Source organism: Ictidomys tridecemlineatus, chromosome 8 (genome assembly GCF_052094955.1).
Source record: "Ictidomys tridecemlineatus isolate mIctTri1 chromosome 8, mIctTri1.hap1, whole genome shotgun sequence".
Taxonomy (NCBI): domain Eukaryota; kingdom Metazoa; phylum Chordata; class Mammalia; order Rodentia; family Sciuridae; genus Ictidomys; species Ictidomys tridecemlineatus.
In genome coordinates this window covers 82,544,534-82,564,414 of record NC_135484.1, presented here as the reverse complement: position 1 = coordinate 82,564,414, position 19,881 = coordinate 82,544,534, and the positions used below count along the sequence as shown (strand labels likewise).

The 19,881-nt window shown below is 36.5% G+C and overlaps 1 protein-coding gene across 10 annotated transcripts in view; it reads left to right on the top strand.

The window, feature by feature from the left end:
• The first annotated feature begins 3,676 nt into the window (after positions 1 to 3,676).
• The window catches only part of Myo6 (myosin VI), a 139,028-nt gene continuing 122,823 nt past the window's right edge, over positions 3,677 to 19,881 (top strand). For 2 of the 10 annotated variants that reach the window (XM_078019712.1, XM_078019711.1), the window contains exon 1: positions 3,677 to 3,923. The gene's annotated coding sequence lies outside the window, so the exon portion shown is untranslated. Of the gene's footprint in view, positions 4,054 to 4,140; positions 4,160 to 19,881 lie in introns of those variants that run through there. The other 8 variants (XM_078019709.1, XM_040282978.2, XM_013365206.4 and 5 more) reach the window with 6 other exon arrangements.

Here is a 19,881-nt window from a genome sequence, read left to right as displayed (position 1 = left end):
ATTTAAAAATGACACAGTATTTTCATATAACATAAGCAAAAAGTCCTATATACTTTAAATCATCTCTAGATTACTTGTAATACCCAATGCAATGTAAATATTATGTTAATAGTTGTTTTACTATATTGTTTAGGGAATAATGACAAGAAAAATGACACAATCATCATAGGCCTAACTATGTAATACATGATCAATGCACACAAAGCATGTACTCTACTATTGAGCTACATCTCCACAACAAAATACTGAGTTTTTTAAAAAATCTTTTTTAGCTGTCAATGGACTTTTATTTTATTTATTTATATGTGGTGCTGAGAATCGAACCCAGTGCCTCACACATGCTAGGCAAGTGCTCTACCACTGAGCCACAACTCCAGCCCAATACTGAGGTTTTTGAAATTAAAAATTCTGCCTGGTGTGGTGGTACATGCCTGTAATCCCAGCGACTGAGGAGGCTGAGGTAGGAGGATTTCAAATTCAAGATTAGCCTCAGCAACTTAGTGAGACCCTGACTTAAAATAAAAAATAAAAAAAAGAAAGCTGGTGATGTGGCTTAATTCGTAAGTGCCCCTGGGTTCAATCCCTGGTACCATAAAAAAGAAGAATAAAATTCTGTCCAAGTAGTCACAGTGGCATGTGCTTGCAATTCCAGCTACCGTGGAACTCCAAGGTAGGAGGATCACTTGAGCCCAGGAGTTCAAGACCAGCATGAGCAGCATAACAAGTCATGGATCTCAGTTTAGGAGAGGATAATACAAGATGATCCAGGGAACAGTCTTACAAACATTTAATGAGTCAGAGCAAAGCTGTAAAACTTATAAATGAAAATATGAAATAAATTATAGAGTTTTGGCAACAAACAAGACAGCCATATTCACTTTGTTTAATAACAATGCACACAATTTCCTAGAATTAACTGTCTAGCCATTTATTCATTCATCATCTCATTTATTCACTAGCAGTGCTAAGGGCAGGCATTATTTAACGAGTGCTTACTTAATGAGTGCCTACCATGGGAAAGCCACTGTGCTTGGCACTAGGAACACAAAAAAAAGTCTTCAACTCTGCCCTCAAGGAGTTTATAGTCTAGTTGGGGAATATCTATAGATAAACTTAAGTAGCAATGGTGAAATATGCGTTAGAAAAAATATTTGTAAAATGGGTACTGAGAGATGAGAAAGAGTACCAAACTGCACCTAGGTTTTGTCACAAGGGGGTTTAGGGAAAGCTTCTTGAAGGGGACAAATAGGCTTTGTTCTGAAGGATTAATTGGATTTAGCTTGGCAAAGCTCCAGTGTAATAAATAGCATAAATAAAGCAGTTCGAGACACAGAAGCACTTCAGACTGGCTTGAATGAAGTATAAGAAATGGAGAAAGGCAGTAGGTAGAAATGAGATTGGACAGGTAAGCAGGGATAGGAGAATGGACCAAAATGAAAGTGGTTCCAAAGACAGGAATGTAACATGGTGTAATGAAATCTGTTTTAGTATAGCTTCATGGAGCTTAGAACAGTGTGATGAACTGGGAACCATATGACCAAAGAAAAGGCATTCAAATTTAATTGGAAACAAACAAACAAATAAATTCCCACTATGCTAGTCAAATAAAAACAGCCAGTTTTGTGACTGGTGGTTAAGTTAAAAGGTCTTATAAGATATCTTAAGGCTGGGGTTGAGGGTGTGTAGCTCAGTGGTTGAGTGGTTCCCTAGAGACCCTGGATTTTAAATAGAAATGTAGATAATCAGATTTTATTTGAGATAAACTGGTAGCATTATAGAGATCCGGTTAGATGGGGACAAGATTGTGGCTTGGGAAATAGGTTAGGTGACTACTGTAGTATACACTACTTGGAATGATGATGGCCTGAAACAAGACAATGGTAATACTTAGGAAAAAGAACTGGATAGAGAGCTATGGACTAGAAATAAAGAGACTCTGTAACTACTGGAGGTGAGGGGTTAAGAAGACAGGGGAAAAAAAAATCAAAGTCATTTGTTACAAAAAACATTAAAATGTAAAGGCTTCTATTGATTTGCCAAAGGCTTCTAATAGTACATTCAAATTAAGTCAAATCAGTGGACTGAATACACAGAGATCTTCAACGTTTTAAATAATTTCAAAATGTAGTTTTAATATAATTTAAGATTTATCTCATGGCAATCTGAAATTAAACTTCTGAGATTGTTGTAAATTATTTCCTTTCTTGCTTTCTCTTCCTCTTTCTTACTTCCCTATTTTATCATATTAATTAAGAAAAAAAATTTATAGGGCTGGGGTTATGGCTCAGAGGTAGAGCACTCGCCTAGCATGTGTGGGGCATTGGGTTCGATCCTCAGCACTGCATAAATATAAAATAAAGATATTGTGTCCACCTATCACTAAAAAATATTTTAAAAAATTATTTTGGTGGTACTGGGGTTGGAGCTCAGGGCACTGCATGCTAGGCAGACGCTTCACCATTGGTTAGGTAGCTATCTTGTCTCCTTCTAATCCAATCTCTACAATGCCACCAGTCTTTTATAAAAGTATGATTATGTATTTCTTTATTTAAAATTCCATAACAGCACTCCAGTAGCGTTAGTATAAAGTCCAAATCCCTTAATTTTATTTTGAGACAGGGTCTTGCTAAGTAGCCCAGGGAAGCTTCAAGCTTGCCATCCTCCTGCCTCCACATCCATCTTCTAATTTATTCTTTAATATCTTAAATTTAGTATGCTAAATTTTCTCATCAGAAGGTAACTTTTCACCAGGAGAACCTTGGGGCCTCTGAATATCTGAAACTTGTCTCCTCTTCAGAATCTTCAGATTTTTTGAAATTTACAAATGGTTACGTATAAACATTATAAATGTTGTAAAAAAGGGTCATTCTCCTTTGTTACTTAGTCCCCCCCCCCCCCCGCCCAGGCAGAGACTTTTAACATCATAATCAATTATTTCCTTTTCTTAAAAGTTTCATTTCACCTTAAAGGCGATATACGTTTCCGTTGTAACTTAAATTTGCAAAGGCACTTCGTACTTCATTTAAAAAGATGACTCAATGATGTGTCGCTTATAAGGTTAGTAAAATTAAATAACCAGAAAGGGGCTCTGAACACTGCGGTGGGGAGGGTGGAAGCGGAGGGCAAAGAAATGCAAAATTTCCATTTCTGGCCTGGTCCTCCAAAGGCCAAACAGCAAGTAGCTATTCAGGAAGCTTATTCCCTGCGTCCGGCTGTCCAGCCCAAGTCAGCCGGGATTCTGCTGAGTATGCAGCGGTGCTTTCCTGTGCCACCACACAGCCAAACTCCCACCCGTTCCCGGGCACCTGGGCCCTGAGGCCCCAGCGCAGCGAGCGGTCTTGCCAAGCGCAGCGCGGTGCGCCCGGGTCCTCGCCCTCTGGGAGCAACTTTCTCTCTCCTTGAACTAATTCTTGCTGTTGCCACTGCACAGTCCAGGCATCCAGTGTAAGGGAACCTGCTTTGCTGGGACCGGGAACAATTACCACTGCAAAGGACTCCTTTCCGCGGGGTGGCAGAAGGGTTCCCAGTTTGGCCAGAGGCAGTCCCTCCCAGCGCCGCCGCCCAGCCACCCTGGCGAGCCGAGGGCGGGCGGCCCAGGAGCCCGAGCCCCCTCCCGGAGCGCGTCCCCGCGTCCGGCGGGCCCGCCCCGGCCTGCGGGCCCCCGCCCCCTCGGGCGCTCCGTAGCGGTGACGTGCGCGCGGCGGGGCCGGGGACTCGGCAAGGCGCCGGCCGGCGGGCGGAGACCGACCGGGAATCTGTCCGAGCAGGAAGCGTGCGCAGCCTGGCCGCCGTCGTCGCCCGGTCCTGGTGCCTGGCTGCGTCGTTGCCCTCGTTCCCCAGCCTCATCACCCCTCACCACGCCCTCCAGCCTCACCGGCGACAGGTAGCCCTGCCACCGCACACCTGCCTTCGTTCCCTTGCGGGTGAGTGTGGCGCTGCCTCAGCTGCGGGGCGCCTCGCTTGCCCGGGCCCGGCTCTGCTCCGGGGCCTCGTCTCGCTGCCCCTGGTCCGAAGGCTGGGCTCACCTCCGGAGATCCAGGACGGGAGGAGCAGGTGATGGGAGGGCCCGGGCGGCGCCGCTCGCCTTGGTGACACGGGTGGTTCTCGTTTCTGCAGAAGGACAATGAGAGTCTTCTTTCATGGGTTTATTATCTCCAAGGTACCTTTGTTTCTTCTCTGGCTCCCAAGTAGAAGCCGAGCACTCAGGTGTCCACTTTTCGCTTGAACACTCCGTGATAATTTTATTTTCTCATTTGTAAACACGCTTAAAATTCAGTGCAGAAAGAGTGTGGTTTGTTTGCAGATGAGAAGATCGAATGATACCATTAATAATTTAGTCATGTAGGAGACCATGTTGGGATTCTGTAGAGCTGTATTTTTAGTCTTTAGGTAGTTCAGTACCTTGAGTATTTACTTACGGATATGGTCCTGAACAAGAACTTTATCAATTTCCAAGAACGCCTTAAACCGATTAAAATGCTCCAACTTTGGGTTTTCATTTTAAGTAAGAAATAATTTGACACGATTAGTGCTAGAACAACCGTGTCAGAAATATTTTCCTACTGTTTCAAAAGACGCATTACATTTTCTCTGGCATACTGTTATGTAGGAGAGAGATGCTTAAATCCTAATGTACCAGTATTATTGGATAGTTAGGAACACTGCTCCAACTTAGTGGACTATGATACATCCGAATAAAAGTTTCATGCTGTTATGCTTTGGTGATATAGATGCAATACGTCAAAATATCTTCAGAGTTTGGGAGTTTTAAAACCTCCTAAAGTTTAGCTGGAAATATCTTCACACCATAAAATGTGCATCTTGAACTTGGACTGGTAGTGTTCATGGTACAAAGGTTGGCAGCAAAACAGCATTTCTGTACAAATTAACTGAACTTCATACATGTTGTGTTTCCAGTTGGAAAATGTTTAGCGAAAAAATTACCTTAGTGCCTTCTAGCATTAATTTCAGCAGTTGTCACAAATAATGCAAAGTGGGCTGTAGCCAGAGCCTGAAACAATACAGCCCTTCAGAATAGCTCATTGACTTTTAAATATTCAGCTCATTTTGAGGATTTTCAGTTCACAGGAGTTACATGCACAGTAGTGAAAAGGAGTCATTTTAGTGTAATGTAGATTTGCTCATTGCATTTGTATTTTCTTTGTGACATGTTATATATTATTCTTTAAGCTTTTTAAGTTACATCGGTGTGTGTGTGTGTCTGTGTGGTGCTGGGGATTGAACCCAGAACGTTGTGCATGCAAGGCAAGCACTCTACCAACTGAGCCATATTGCCAGCCCTGTTTTCAAAAATTAATTGTAATAGAAATAGAAGCATGATTGTTAAAAGATTATTATGATTAAAAGTCACATAGTATATAAAACTGTATGGTATTATAATATACATTTACTCTTTATTAAGGCCTAGAAACATAAATAAGAAAAATGAAGTTATAATATTTAATACAGTTTATTAAAAACAAAGATCATAAACCATAACCTATGTAGCTTATCTGAAATGGATTTTTCCCTGTTTGTGTTTATGTGATCAAGTTTTAAAATAACAGTGACCAGGAAATCTGAGAGAGGCTGAAGGCTCTTTTCTCATCCTGTTGTGACTTTGCCTGGAGTCTGTGGTGTATCATGTAGCCCATTGTTTAGACATCTGGGCTGTATCTGGGTTCTAAAATGCAGCTTTCTTTAGAAAGGCTTAAAGATTTTGACCATCTGAGGTTTGAATAAATATAAGCACTCAAACATTTAAAAAAAATGAACCAAATATATATAGCCTTCTGTTAGTAGTCCAGCCTCTATCTTTAATATGTAAAATGTTAGTTTTAAAAATGTTTTCAGGCTTGAGGTCTAGCTCAGTAGTGGAATACTTGTAGTGTGCTGGAGGCCTTGAGTATAATCCCCAGCATTGCAAAACAAAACAAAACAAAACAACAAAACACCATTTTCTAACCTCTGTGAAATTTTGATTTCTCTATATTAAAGTATTTTATTTAAAAAGAAAAGATTGAAAAAAGTATTAAAATTTAATAAATCTCATACAGTTTTGTTTGTGATCCCCATAATGAGATAGTTCGTAATACTTTTTGAACTGGTAAGATTTTAGTAGTGTAAGATTTTCATCCATTTATTAGGCCAATACAAAGTAATTTTCCAGATTGGTGGTCAGAGGAGAAAATTAAGACTCAGAGAATAAATACTACTCAAGGTTATGTAGCTTAAGAGGGGCAAAGTATGGATTGTTATTTGAGTCTTTGGATTGTGACAGTCTACCAGAACAGGTTGCCTTGATTTCAGATCACTTATGAACTGTTGAAACAAACCTGCAGAACTGGTATGGAGGTTTGAAGAAGTCACCCAGGAGTCAATGTGACAGGCCATGAATGTGGTTCTGGAACTAATTTAGAATTCTGTGTCTCTTAGTTCTCAAGGTTATAGCCTTGAACAGTGACAGGATGCTGCCTTATCATCTCTTGTCTAATTCCTGAATGTTATACATGTTATGTGCTTTTTATTTTGACAGGTTGATGGGAATCAGAATTAGGCTGTAATCAAACATTGGATTTCATTATAGCCAAAATGAGTAGTATAATGTTCCTGGTTAAGATAGAACTTTAAAATTGTCCTCAAATTAGAAAGATAGGTGCACATAAATGTAGCAGCTGTATTGTAAATACTACTTAATTAAAAAATTCTACATAATTTGTGCTAATCTTAGAGGAGAACCTGTTTTAAGTCTTGATTAAATCATCACCTTATATCCACCAATTTTTTTTTCCTGTGAGTTCTCAAACCTAGGAAGTAAAACCCAAAGAAGAAATCAGGCATTCTTAAAAATCTTGCTCTTATTAAGAGAGGAAGTAGTTTTCTGTGCAGAAAGCATGTGTCAGATGAAACCAAAACATTAAAGCACATTAAGCACATTCCTTCCATGTATATTCACACAGGGTGAATATTAACATTTGTGCTGAGTAATGTGCACAAAGGAAACTCCTGACAAAAACACAGGTATCTTTTGTGTTTGTTGTTACTTGTTATTTTATTTGAAAGCAGCCAGCTGACTAATGTTTACAAGGTGAGATATTTTGTGTGGTAGAATTTTGATTTCTAATATATGTAGATGAGCATCTTTTTCAACAAATATTTAGTGATAGCCCACTGTGTTTCATAAATGATTATAAGTTCCTCCCTACCCTGGTAGATCTTTGTGTGTAGAAAATAGGAAGCATGGCAAAGATATATGAAGGTAAATTGAAACAATCCATTTAAAATCTGAAGATGAGCTGGGCACAGTGGTGCGTACCTGTAGTCCTAGGTACCCAGGAAGCCTGAGTCAGGAGGATAATTTGAGTCCAGGCTGGGAAACATAGTGAGACTCCATCTCAAAAAAAAAAAAAATGTATAAACTTGAAATTGTTTATGCCGAAAGTTAATACCTTTATATTTATATGACATTTTATTGTTTGGGAAATCATTTTATGTACACTTGATGAAGTAGATGTAATAAATTTATTGCTGTTCTACAGATGAGAAAATGGAGACTCAAAACATTAAACATTATTTAAAATTAAGTAACTTGCTCAAGGTCATATAGCCACTTTGATTCATCTCTGAGAATAGAACCTTTTTCTGCCATAGTAGTAGGCTCTCCCCCTATACTTCTCTACTTCCTATGTTTGTTAGGATTAGTCTTTTTGCAGTGACTTATTTCATTTTATGTCTTTAACTCAGATAGTTCAAGAAGTTCTAAAAAATCAGGATCACTAAATTTTGTAACAGGTTTGTTTTTAATAGAAGGCAGGAGATGGGCATGACACATCATTTATGGAACTACTTTAATTTTATTTTTATACTTTATTTTTTAGTTGTAGTTGGACACAATACCTTTATTTTATTTATTTATTTTTATGCGGTGCTGAGGATTGAACCCAGGGCTTTGTACATGCTAGGGGAGCGCTCTACCACTGAGCCACAACCCCAGCCAACTACTTTAATTTTAAAAAATATATATTTTTAGTTGTTGAACACAATACCTTTATTTTATTTATGTTTATGTGGTGCTAAAGATAGAACCCAGTGCCTAACGTGTGCTAGGCAGGCGCTTTACCACTGAGTCCCTACTTTAATGTTTTTAGTAGACTGATGGACTAAGGTAATCAAAATTAGTTAACTAAAATCAATTAGTTAAAAAAGGAGAAAAATGTTCTGGATAAATTTTAAGAACAACTTTGATTACTTGGCGTATTAAAACTGATCTGCCGATTATGACTTTTTTTGTAAGGACTCAATTAAGAGTTGAGTTGTGTCTATGATGGATACTTTATTCCTTCATTCATTTAAAACATATTTACGTGTCTGCCAGAGCCCAGACACTATTCTGAATGCTGGGATACAGTGAGTAAGACCAAGTCCTTGTCTTGAGTGACATTTTATTGTTGTTTTGAATTAAGTTAATTATAGACTCTTCATACTGGTATGTAATCAACAGGGCTGACCTTAAAGTTGAGAAATAGACAGTTGTCAAAGTGCTACAGTTTTAAGACTGTTGAAAGACTTATTTGCTGTAAAATATCCTGCTTGTCTGCTGTCTGCTGTAGGTGCCCCTGTTGGATTATAGCACTGTTACCATCCTGCTCCTGATAAATAAGTATGTTTCATTATTTATCACAGTTTCAGGAAACAAGGCTAAGAGAAAATAAATGGGACCTTGGGCTTGTGTTGATGTTGTAAGGGTAAGAAAGGGTTGGCAAAGCATAATTTTAATAGTATCTATTGTTTATTCAACTTTTGCTATGGGTCAGATATAGTGCCAAGTAATTATCTTATGTATATTAGCTCAGTTAATTACTAAGTCACCTCAGTGACATAAGAGGCATTATAAAAAAAACTCTTTTTTTTTTACAGTTTAGGAAGTTTAGGCAGAGATGTAAATTTGCAAAATCATAACCATCACTTGCTATCACTGGAATTCAAATCCCTCCTGTACTTAGTATGCAGTAAATACTCATGGGGAAAAACTCAGCACAGATTTCTGGTTCTACTATGTGACACAGATCTTATAAGTGAAGAACTTAAAGGTGGGAGATGGGGTAAGTCCTGAGAACTTGCTGGATGAGTGATGGGAATTGGAGGGGGTTTGACAGGAGCCTACTTGGTCTACAGCCCTGGAGCTCCAGAGTTGCATTTAAGTACAGATGTCTGGTTCATAGGTAAGAGGACAGGCATACCTAAGAGGGTGTTGATTTTTGCCACTCTGAGTTTCAGCTTTTTCATCTGTAGAATGGAGGCAACAGGGGTTGGAGGGGAAGGGAAGGGACATGGGTTATTAATGATGGTGGAATGTGATGATCATTATTATCCAAAGTACAGGTATGAAGACATGAGTTGGTGTGAATATACTGTGTATACAACCAGAAATATGAAAAATTGTGCTCTATATGTGTAATAAGAATTGTAATGCATTTTGCTGTCATATATAAATAAAAAATAAATTAAAAAATAAAATGGTGGCAACAGTATTACCTATCTGCTGTGGTTCTTTGGATGATTGAATTAGATAGGGCACATATCACACTGCCTTGCACATAGTTAATGTACATTATTGTTGTTACGTTACTGTTTTTTTTTTTCAGATCTGAATTTGCTTGTCTTTGTGATTCTAGAATTGGCAGCAGTCTAGACCAAAAATGGTACAGAATGCCCCTGTAGATTGTTGCTTTTTGCCATGTTTAATGTGAAGTTTTTATCCAAAAGAAACAACAAACAACAACAACAATATAGTAGAGAATCCTTAAGTTGTTCATTGTTAAGTATTTCTGAAATTTAGGTTTATGTCAAAATTACTTGGGGAACTGGCAGAAATATAGGAAGGTGTGGGTGGGGCCTGCGTAATAACATACAAGCTTCCCTGTTGATTTATATGCTTACCAAAATTTGAGAACCATTGGCTTAAACCTTTTATTCCTTCTGTGTACTTTGGGAGACTTCAACAATAACAACAAATCTCTTGGGTTAACCAGGCAGTGTCTGGTAGAAGGAAGTGAAATATCAGTTACCAGATCTCTTCATTAATGTTTTTTTAAACTTATTTGGGGTTTATAGCAGTCATATTGAGAGGACAGCACTGTGTTAAATTTCACCTAAATTAAATGATACTGATTGTTAACAGCTTATTAACCAGCTTAATTTGAAAGTAAATTACTTATGTTTAATAAACTATTATACAAATATCATAATATGTAAATTTGTGGTTGTTTAGATATTAAGAACTTTTAAAAAGTTTTAATTGAATTTCTTTAGATAGGGTATTGTTGAATAAACAGATCTGGTATTAGTTGTATCAGGCAAAATACTAACTGGGAAGAGATTTCTTCCTTGAGGGTTCAAGTGAAGAGATTGCAGAGGTCAGGGAAAAAACAAGTGTCAAAGCACCTAGGGACTAGCAACAGCAAGAAGCCATTAATTCTCTAGAGATAAGCAGAACTGAGAGCTGGCCTTGCAGAGGAGAGCTGTGGGAGCTGTGGCTTGGAGGCATTCAGGAAGCAGGAGGAGGTTCCTTGACCTCCTTCTCCCTCTGCATTTAGGACTTGACCAGTAACTGCAATTCCTGAAACCCAGCTGAGGAGTCCAAGTGATGACAGGCTCCTCTTTCCAGGGTAAAAGCAGGATAAAGATGTGGTGATGCAAATGGAGGCTAACTAGGATATTAATTAGGACCTTTGGGAATCTGTGCCATTTCCTTGGTGCATTTTAAATCTCTTTTAGCATTGTGATATGTCTTGAGATGCTTGGGACTACTTGTCACATGCTTGCTTTTATAAAATAGTTTATCCACTTTCTTATATAATCAATTGTTTTAAGAACTTTATACGACTCAATGAGAAACAATATAGGTCTATTAACATAAAGCATTGGTATTTATAAATCATCATACTTTGAGGTTTTCTGAAATTTTCTTTGTTAGAAATAAAATTTTATTCTGTTTTCTTTAATAGAATAATAAATGGTTTTCATTAGATATTTTTTTAATGACTAATATTTTTAAGAATTGGCAAGAAAATTTCTTTGCATTCTGGAATTTATACCTCCTATTCACCAGGATATTTTTGATAACAAAAATACCAAAACATAGTGTTGATGTAATAAGTTAATAGGAGTAAGACTTATGAAATAATTGTTTGTCTTCGCCAAGTTCTTTTGAGGACACATTAAATTTCTATATAAATCTGTTGCAATTTATTTATTTAGTTGTCTTTTGCAAATACCAATTTTACCTTTTTTTAAAGCAACTAACTTTTTCTAATAACTTTTTTAAAATTTATTTTTATGTGGTGCTGAGAGTGGAACCCAATGCCTTACACATGCTAGGCAAGTGCTCTACCACTGACTACAATCCCAACCCCTTAACTTTATTTATTTATTTTTTAATGCTAGGGATTAAATCAAGTATATGCTAAGCATATACTTTACCACTGACCTACATTCCCAGCCCCCTAGTTAATACTAATGCTGGTGAAAAGTTCATGTTCATTGTTCTGGATTGATTACTTGGTAGAAAGAGTTTTTTCTTTAAAGAGATAGTATGAAGGATGTTATATATAAGTGGTATTCCTCCCAAAACAATTAGATTATATGCATATATATTTCTCCTTTTCTTGTGGTTTTCAGAGAAAAAGAAGTATAAGAACTGGTTTCCATCTTCCAGAAAAGGCAGAGCCTATTGCAAATTAAGGGTTGAACAAATTAATCAAATAAACATCTGGCAATGAGAATTTAGCATGAAAATAAAGGATAACTCTGATTGTGAATGTTATAATTGAGATTTTAAAATATACATGTTTCTTAGCTTGTCTTTTTAAAAAGAGTATGGTATCTCATGAAAATAGAAGGGAGACCAGTAGAATATAGTAAGGGAACCAGAGGGAGAGAGGAGGAGAGAAAAAGGGGAAGTGCTGGGGAATGAAAATTTTTTTTGACCAAATTATATTGTTATATTGTGTGCATGTGCAAATAAGTGACAATGAATTCTATTATGTATAATTATAATTCACCAATAAAAAAGAAAGAAAAAGAGTATGGTGAAAATGAGAAACCAGTTTGGAATCAACCAATAATACCTGTCTTTGTATTATACTTAGATACTTTCTGTGTAAGTGGGATTTTTATTTATTTTTTAAAAAGGAGACTTCAGACTTTTGTGGGATATTCTAAAAGCATTTTATTTTTATTTGATACTGATATAACTAGTACCTCTCAGGAAAGAATTGAGGTTGTTGGTTTTTCTGTATTATGTTCTTTGAATTTCCCTGATTTGAGGACTCTGTTATTTCAGGGAAAACTTTTCTCTTCTTCCTTGTTATTTTTTTTCTAAAATTAGATGAACCAGCTGTGTTTTGGTTTGTGGGCATGATTTGCTGTCTTTCCTTTTGGTCTTGGTATTTGGGGAAAGAACAAAGAATTATGCATGTTTTGAAGAGGAATGTATTAGTTTTTTCCTGTCTTTCCTGTTCATCATTGTTGATCTTCGAGATTAAAAGAGCAAGATGATTTATTTATCTATTATGATGGTGCTTGATATTTCAAACAAAGCCATGGTTTATGTTGGCCACTGAAATGATGGAGAATGGAAAGTATAAAATTAGTTACCATGTATTCAAATGGCTAGTTGAGGAGGTTTATGTTAATTTAAGGGAGATTTTCTATTAGGTGTTGGGAGGAGGAAAAAGGAGGATGGAAACTAAATGAGTTTGACCATATGACTAGATGTCATTGCAGTTTCATAGTTTGTTTATTTATTTATTGGAATTAGGGGTTGAACCCAAGAGCACTGAGCTGTATCCCCTGCCCTTATTTATTTATTTATTTATTATTTTGAGACAAGATCTCAGTAAGTTACTGAGGCTGCCCTTGAATTTGATATCCTCGAGCCTCAGCCTTCCCAGTCCTCTTGCCTCATCCTCCTCAGTTACTAGGATTATAGGCATGTATCACCATGCCTGACTACTACAGATATTTTAGAAACTAGTAAAAAAATATTTATTTCAATCAGAATTTTATATGTGTATATTTTTAAATTATTTTTTAGTTGTAGTTGGACACAATACCTTTATTTTATTTATTTATTTTTTATGTGGTGCTGAGGATCAAATCCAGGACCTCGCACATGGTAGTAAAGCTCTCTAACACAGAGTCATAACCCCAGTCCAGAATTTTATATTTAATAGCAATAAATTTTACTGATAAGTTCCTGTTTTGGAAGAAAAGGCAGATAAATTAGAAATTTATAAACTAGTTGTTTAATTTAGCTATTTTATTTTATTATATATTTAAATTTTGGGGGAAGGTTACCAGGGATTGAACCCAGGGGCACTTGGCCACTGACCACATCCCCAGCCCTATTTTGTAGTTTATTTAGAGACAGGGTCAATCTGAGGTGCTTAGCGCCTCACTGTTGCTGGCTTTGAACTTGAGATTCTCCTGTCTCAGCCTCCTGAACCGCTGGGATTACAGGTGTGCACCACCACTGATGATTGAACCAAGGGGTGCTTAACCACTTAGTCACATCTTCAGCTCTTTTTTTATTTTTTTGAGACAAGGGTCTTGCTAAGTTGCTGAGAATTTAACTATTTTAATAAGTCTCTAACAAAGATAAAGATAGCTTAGTGGTTGTATATAGTGACATTAGTTCAGCAGAAAATAGGCTACTATTTATTAAAGGTGTGTTTCTGGAACTGGTCCAGAATGTTATGGACTTTGATCCTGTTCTCTAGGATCCAGTGTTTGGCCTATAACCTTAACATAGATAACTATCTATTTTTCTAAACAGGAAAAAGAATACACAAAATTTATTTCATGTCTAAGCAGGGGAGCATTAGATTCCTAGATTAGTTTCAGGGTACACAGACAACTAATCACATGGTTGAACACTGGAAGTTTATGTCCAATGTGTTTGTGGTTACTTTAGTCAGCTTGTTTTTTAATACTGTGACTAAAGGACCCCACCATAACAATTATAGAGGAGGAAAAATTTGAGGGCTCACAGTTTCAGAGGTCTCAATCCATAGACACCAGGCTTTTTCCCTCAGGGCTTGAGGTGAAGCAGGACATCATGGTGGAAGAGCATGGCACAGGGAAGCCACTCACATGATGACAGGAAGTAGAGAGACTCCACTCTCCAGATACAAAATATATATCCCAAGGCCACGCCCCCAATGAACCACTTGTTTCAGCCACACCCTACCACTTTAGCCGCCACCCAGTTAATCCCATCAGGGATTAATTCACGGATTGGGTGAATTATAACCTAAATCATTATAACCTAAATCATTTCTCCTCTGAACTTTCTTGCCTTATCTCACACGTGAGCTTTTGGGGGGACACCTCATATCCAAACCATAATAGTAGTGGTAGTATATTGTGATGATATACATTGAATGAATGATCTAATGTTATCTAAGTACACTTCTAACTATTCTTGAGGGTCAGTGATATGTCACTACTTGAGTGTCTAGAAGTCATTTTCTCCCATGATTCTCACACTGATCGTGTGAGGTGAACTATTCTCATGATCCCATTTTACAGTGGGGATAGCAGAGGTCTAAGTAACTTGCCAAGGTGACAGAAGTCGTGAGACACAGAGCTGAAAGATGCCTTCAGGTGTTCTGGCTCCAGAATCTTTGCCTAATTTAGAATTGAATTCCTTTTTTTTTTTTTTTTTGTGTGTGTGTGTGTGTGAGGATGTTTAAGACTTAAAATTTTGAAAAATTTCTTAAATATTAATCTGTTCTTGTCTTTATGTATCTATAAAAAGGATGATAAAAACACGACACTCATGTATTTGTTGCCTACTTTCAGATCCAAGGTAGACAGCTCCTTTCCTCTTGGGTCTAGAATGCCCTCAGATTTCTGCTTTACCCAAGGGCTTCAGACTCCCCTGCAGGTGACAAGAGAGCAGAGCCCCTTGGATATGCAGAGCTGAAGCCATTCCTTACAAGTAACCATTTTAGTTTTTTTTTTTTTTTTTAAGGAGAGGAGAGGGGGAGAGAGAATTTATTTATTTATTTATTTATTTTAGTTTTTTCGGCGGATACAACATCTCTGTTTGTATATGGTGCTGAGGATCAAACCCGGGCCGCACGCATGCCAGGCGAGCGCGTTACCACTTGAGCCACATCCCCAGCCCCCATTTTAGTTTTTAAAATTTTTTTTGTAGTTGTAAATGGACAGAATGCTTTTATTTTGTTTGCTTTTTAATTTTAATGTGGTGCTGAGGATTGAACCCCAGTGCCTCACGCATGCTAGCAAGTGCTCTGCCATTGAGCTACAGCCACAACCCCACAAGTACCCATTTTAATAACCTACTTGATGTGTGTTCTTTAAGCAAAAGTATTCATGTGAAGTTTTGTGTGTAAATTAAATAATGAATTGAATTATAATATTTTACTATCATGGGAAAACTTCACATATATATATTAAAGGATCCTAATGATGATTTTTTTTGTGTGTGTGTGTGGTGCTGGGGATTGAACCCCAGGGCCTTGTGCATGCAAGGCAAGCGCTCTACCAACTGAGCTATATCCCCAGCCCTGGTGATTTCTTTTGTAAGAGAAAGAATCTTTTTGTAAGACAAATGATTGTTTTCTAGATTATACTAGTAAAATATTTTTTGTTTTTCCATATTTTTAATGGAGCATTATACTTGTATATAAAGATTAGAAAATATATATTTTCACATATTTCTTCATATAAAAAAGAATTGAATAATAGTTTTTTTCTTAAATAAATTTTATTTGTTGAACTTTCACTAAAATATATTTTAGTAGGTTTATCTACAGTAGAATATTATTCTTTGAGGCAGTAGGTAGAGGTTCAGCATAGTAGTAGATTCTCTTTGTGTTGCAAAATTGATTAGGCAAATGCTAGTGTTCTGGTTGTGCTAAAATCAGTGTTTTATATGACTGAAATAAATTGTCTGAAAGTAGAGAAATTTTAGAGATAACTTATGTAGAAGTTGTTATAGGTGAAAAAGACAACTATTATTTAGAAAACATTTTCATGTAGTACTGGATAAAATATTCTCTGTACCTAATATGCTAACCAGACCTTCATCCCAGATTCATTGAATCTGTGTTCTATCCCTGAACACTTAACAATGACTTCTCTGTAAACTCTTAATTAATAGACCCAGTGGCCTTGTTTAGATCACTTTTCTTTTCCAACTTACTCAGCTGTTGACCAACTAATTCTCCTTAACTCTTTCCTTCTAACTTCTGTATTCCTGAACTCCTGCAGGTCTCTGACTTTTTCTTTTCTATTTTTGCTATTTATTTTCCTCTGCCCATGCCTTTGCTGTTCATGCACTTATACAATCCTGTATTTGCCACTTTGCTCTACTCACTCTGTTCTATTTTTGATCATTGTATCAGCCCCATGGTTCAAAACCTCATCTCTGTGTAGATTTTTCCCAAAATTCCTTTCTGTATCATCTCGACCAACATTTCCAAACTGATACCTTGAAACTTCACACATTCCACCAAAGTGTTCTTCTTTCAGAAATGCATCTTTTGCTTTGTGCAGGAAACCGCTATTGCGCTAGAGAGTTTCTGCTCAGAACCTGCATTTACCTTTTTCCTTCTTTACTTGGTAGATTGTGTCCTTTGCCTAACCCTGTTCTGCCTCTGGCAGAGTCCTCTTCACTTTGTATGCTCGCAGACCTCATTATTCCTTTTTTATTATATTTCCATATTTTCTTTATTTGGCATCTCTGTATATTCTACTGTCTTTCTCAATATATGGTCTATCCTGTGCATTGCCAATAAGATTATATTTCGAAGAAGAACTGATTGTAGTACTCTTCTTCTCAATAGGAATCTCCTTTAGCCCTTTATAAATACATTATGAAATCCAGACTCTTGTGAAATGTGAAATCTTTTGTGATCTCATCTCATCTCATCCACTTTTCTACCCCAACACTCTTCATACCTCTGATGTTTTATGCTCTAGCCTCAATGATCTGTTCCCTAAACCTATGCCCATTCTTCTCTTTACTCTTGTTCAAGCTGACATTTTGTCTGGAATGAGTCAGTCTTAACCTTCTTTCAGGACCTGCTTGAATTAACTATTTTTTTCTTTTTTAAAATATTTTTGTTGTTGTAGATGGACACAATACCTTTATTTTATTTTATATTTATTTTTATGTGGTGCTGAGGATGGAACCCAGTGCCTCACTTGTGTGAGGCAAGCGCTCTGCCACTGAGCCACAAACGCAGCCAGCCATTGAATTAATCTTTTTTTTTTAATATTTATTTTTTAGTTGTAGGTGAACACAATATCTTTATTTTTATGTGGTACTGAGGATCGACCCAGTGCCTCATGCATGCTAGGCTAGTGCTTTTCCTCTGAGCCAGAACCCAGCCCCTTGAATTAACTCTTAAGTAGCCTTTCCAAATTTACTCTTTAGAAATATACCTATATTATAATGTACATTGTAAAATATGTAATGTATGTGTTATCCTTCACTCTCTGTTAGTCTAACAAGATTATCAGTGACAGAGGATGTGAAGTACCTAGCTAGAGGCTTTGTAAGGTTTTATATAAATTAGTGGATATCAGGTCTCTGGACTCTTTTTAATATACTTTTAAAAATCATTGAGAATTCCATAAAGATTTTGTTGATGTGAGTTCTATCTATGGATATTTACTGTATTAGAAATTAAATTTAAAAATTATTTAATCCATTAAAATATCAGTCATAAGTGCATGGCATATTAACAGAAACATTTAAGAAAATGACTTTTCCAGGGGCTGGGGTTGTGGCTCAGTGGTACAGCGCTTGCCTAGCATGTGTGAGGCACTGGGTTCAATCCTTAGCACCACATAAACAAATAAAGATATTGTGTCCACCCAAAACTAAAAAATAAATATTAAAAAAAAGAAAATGACTTTTCCAAAAAATTAGTAAAGAAGAGTGGCATTATTTTACATTTTTGTAAATCCATTTATTGTATAACTTGATAGAATACAGATGGAATGTCATATTTCTTTATGCTTTCAGTTTGTTGCAGTATGTTGTTTTGGTTGAAGTTTTGTATATGAAGAAAATAAGGCTTCACACAGATAATGTTGGTGGGAAAATGAGAAGTACTTATTTGACCTGTTTAGATAACTATGGTGTTCTTCTTTGATCCTTCACCCAAACTCAGCAAATAGTAATTTCTTAAAGTTCAAGGGGAAATCTTAAACAGTATCAGTGTACTTTTTGTACTCTTTTATATTACAGTACATTGGTTCATTTTGCACTTTGAATGAATCTTTTACCCATGCATGATTTTATAGCATGATATGTTGGTCATTTTGGAACATAGTGTTTCACCAAGTTATGCAAGTCTTCCAAGTTTATTTAATATTAAAAGATCATATTTCAGTCTATTTAGAAACATCTTTAAGTATGGGAAAACTGTTGGTATAAAAGTTTAAGTTTGTACTTTTCTCTTAAAAGCTTGAATGTTACCATTGCCAACAAGTTCAGCTGCTTTTCTTGGAGTAACAGGCTTCACTCAAAGAGCAAGAACAATAATGAAGAAATCCCAAGTTTTCCAAATACTCAAGGTTGAATTGCCATGGTTTATCAGTTGTTCTTTCCTATTAAAATGGTATTTTTTGGGGGGAGAGTGAAGGTAGTTTCTAAAGATTATGACTCAAAATATTATTGCAGGGCTGGGGTTTTAGCTCAGTGTAGAATGCTTGACTAGCATGTGTAGGGCATTGTGTTTGATTCTTAGCACCACATAAAAATAAATAAATAAAATAAATGTATTGTGTCCATCTACAACTAAAAAAATATTAAAAAATTAATGCAGTGATTTTCCTTGAGGCAAAATCATTTTTTAGCAACAGAAGTGCTTTATGCACACTTCCCATTTTATCATATAGAATTAAAAAATATATATATTCAAGGATTAAGTTGTAATACAACAGTACTTTTTACTGCTTCATCAAGGGTATTCTTAAATGAAACAGCATTCATTTTTTCTCTAAGTACAGTGAGTATTGGTTTAGTTTGGTGTCATTTCCTTAAAACTAGCTAAAGGTCTAGAAGTTTATATATTATAAATGCAGTTGTAACCACCGTGAAAGAGACAGATGCCCTCATATTGTTATGAAAGCAATTTTGACCCTGTTGAGTCTGGCAGCATCTCAGAGACCTCCAGATTTTACTTGGACAGAACTGCTGGACTAATTAATTGTCCACTGGAGTTGTGAATATGTTCAGGTTTCATGTGGGCTGGATGTTTAGAAGCCTCAAATATTAGAATTAAATGTTACCCTGGGAGTTAAAATAATTCTAATTCCTTACTAAGAAGGTAAGGCAGACTGGTGTTTAGAGAGGTTAGGAGGCTTGATGAGGGTCATGCAGCTTAAAGTAGTGGCAGAACTGAAAGAAAACTCATCTTAGTTCAGAGTTCATTTTTTTCCTGTAAGTATTGTGAAACTAAAAAATTCAGAGTTAATTTCAGATACATTTTACATAAAACTATGACTAGAAAATAAGCATTTCTTTTTGTGATATAATGTGGATGCTGTCAGAGTTCTTCAGGGGAGAGATTTTTGAACTCTTTCCCTCAGAACTCTAGGATTAGCTTTCATTTTTTTTTCACCTCTTTTTGTTCATCCAGTTGATGTGAAGTTGTTTTCGGTGATCAGATGGAGATTAAGTGAGAAAAATGAGGTAATTGGGCATTTAGTGCATAAACATTACTTAAACAACCCTCAAAATATACCCTGTTAAAAATAAGTCTCATCAGTCTGACATTTAAGAGAGTAGTATATGATTATACAAAAAGGTGAAATAATTAAGATTTTTCTGGGAGA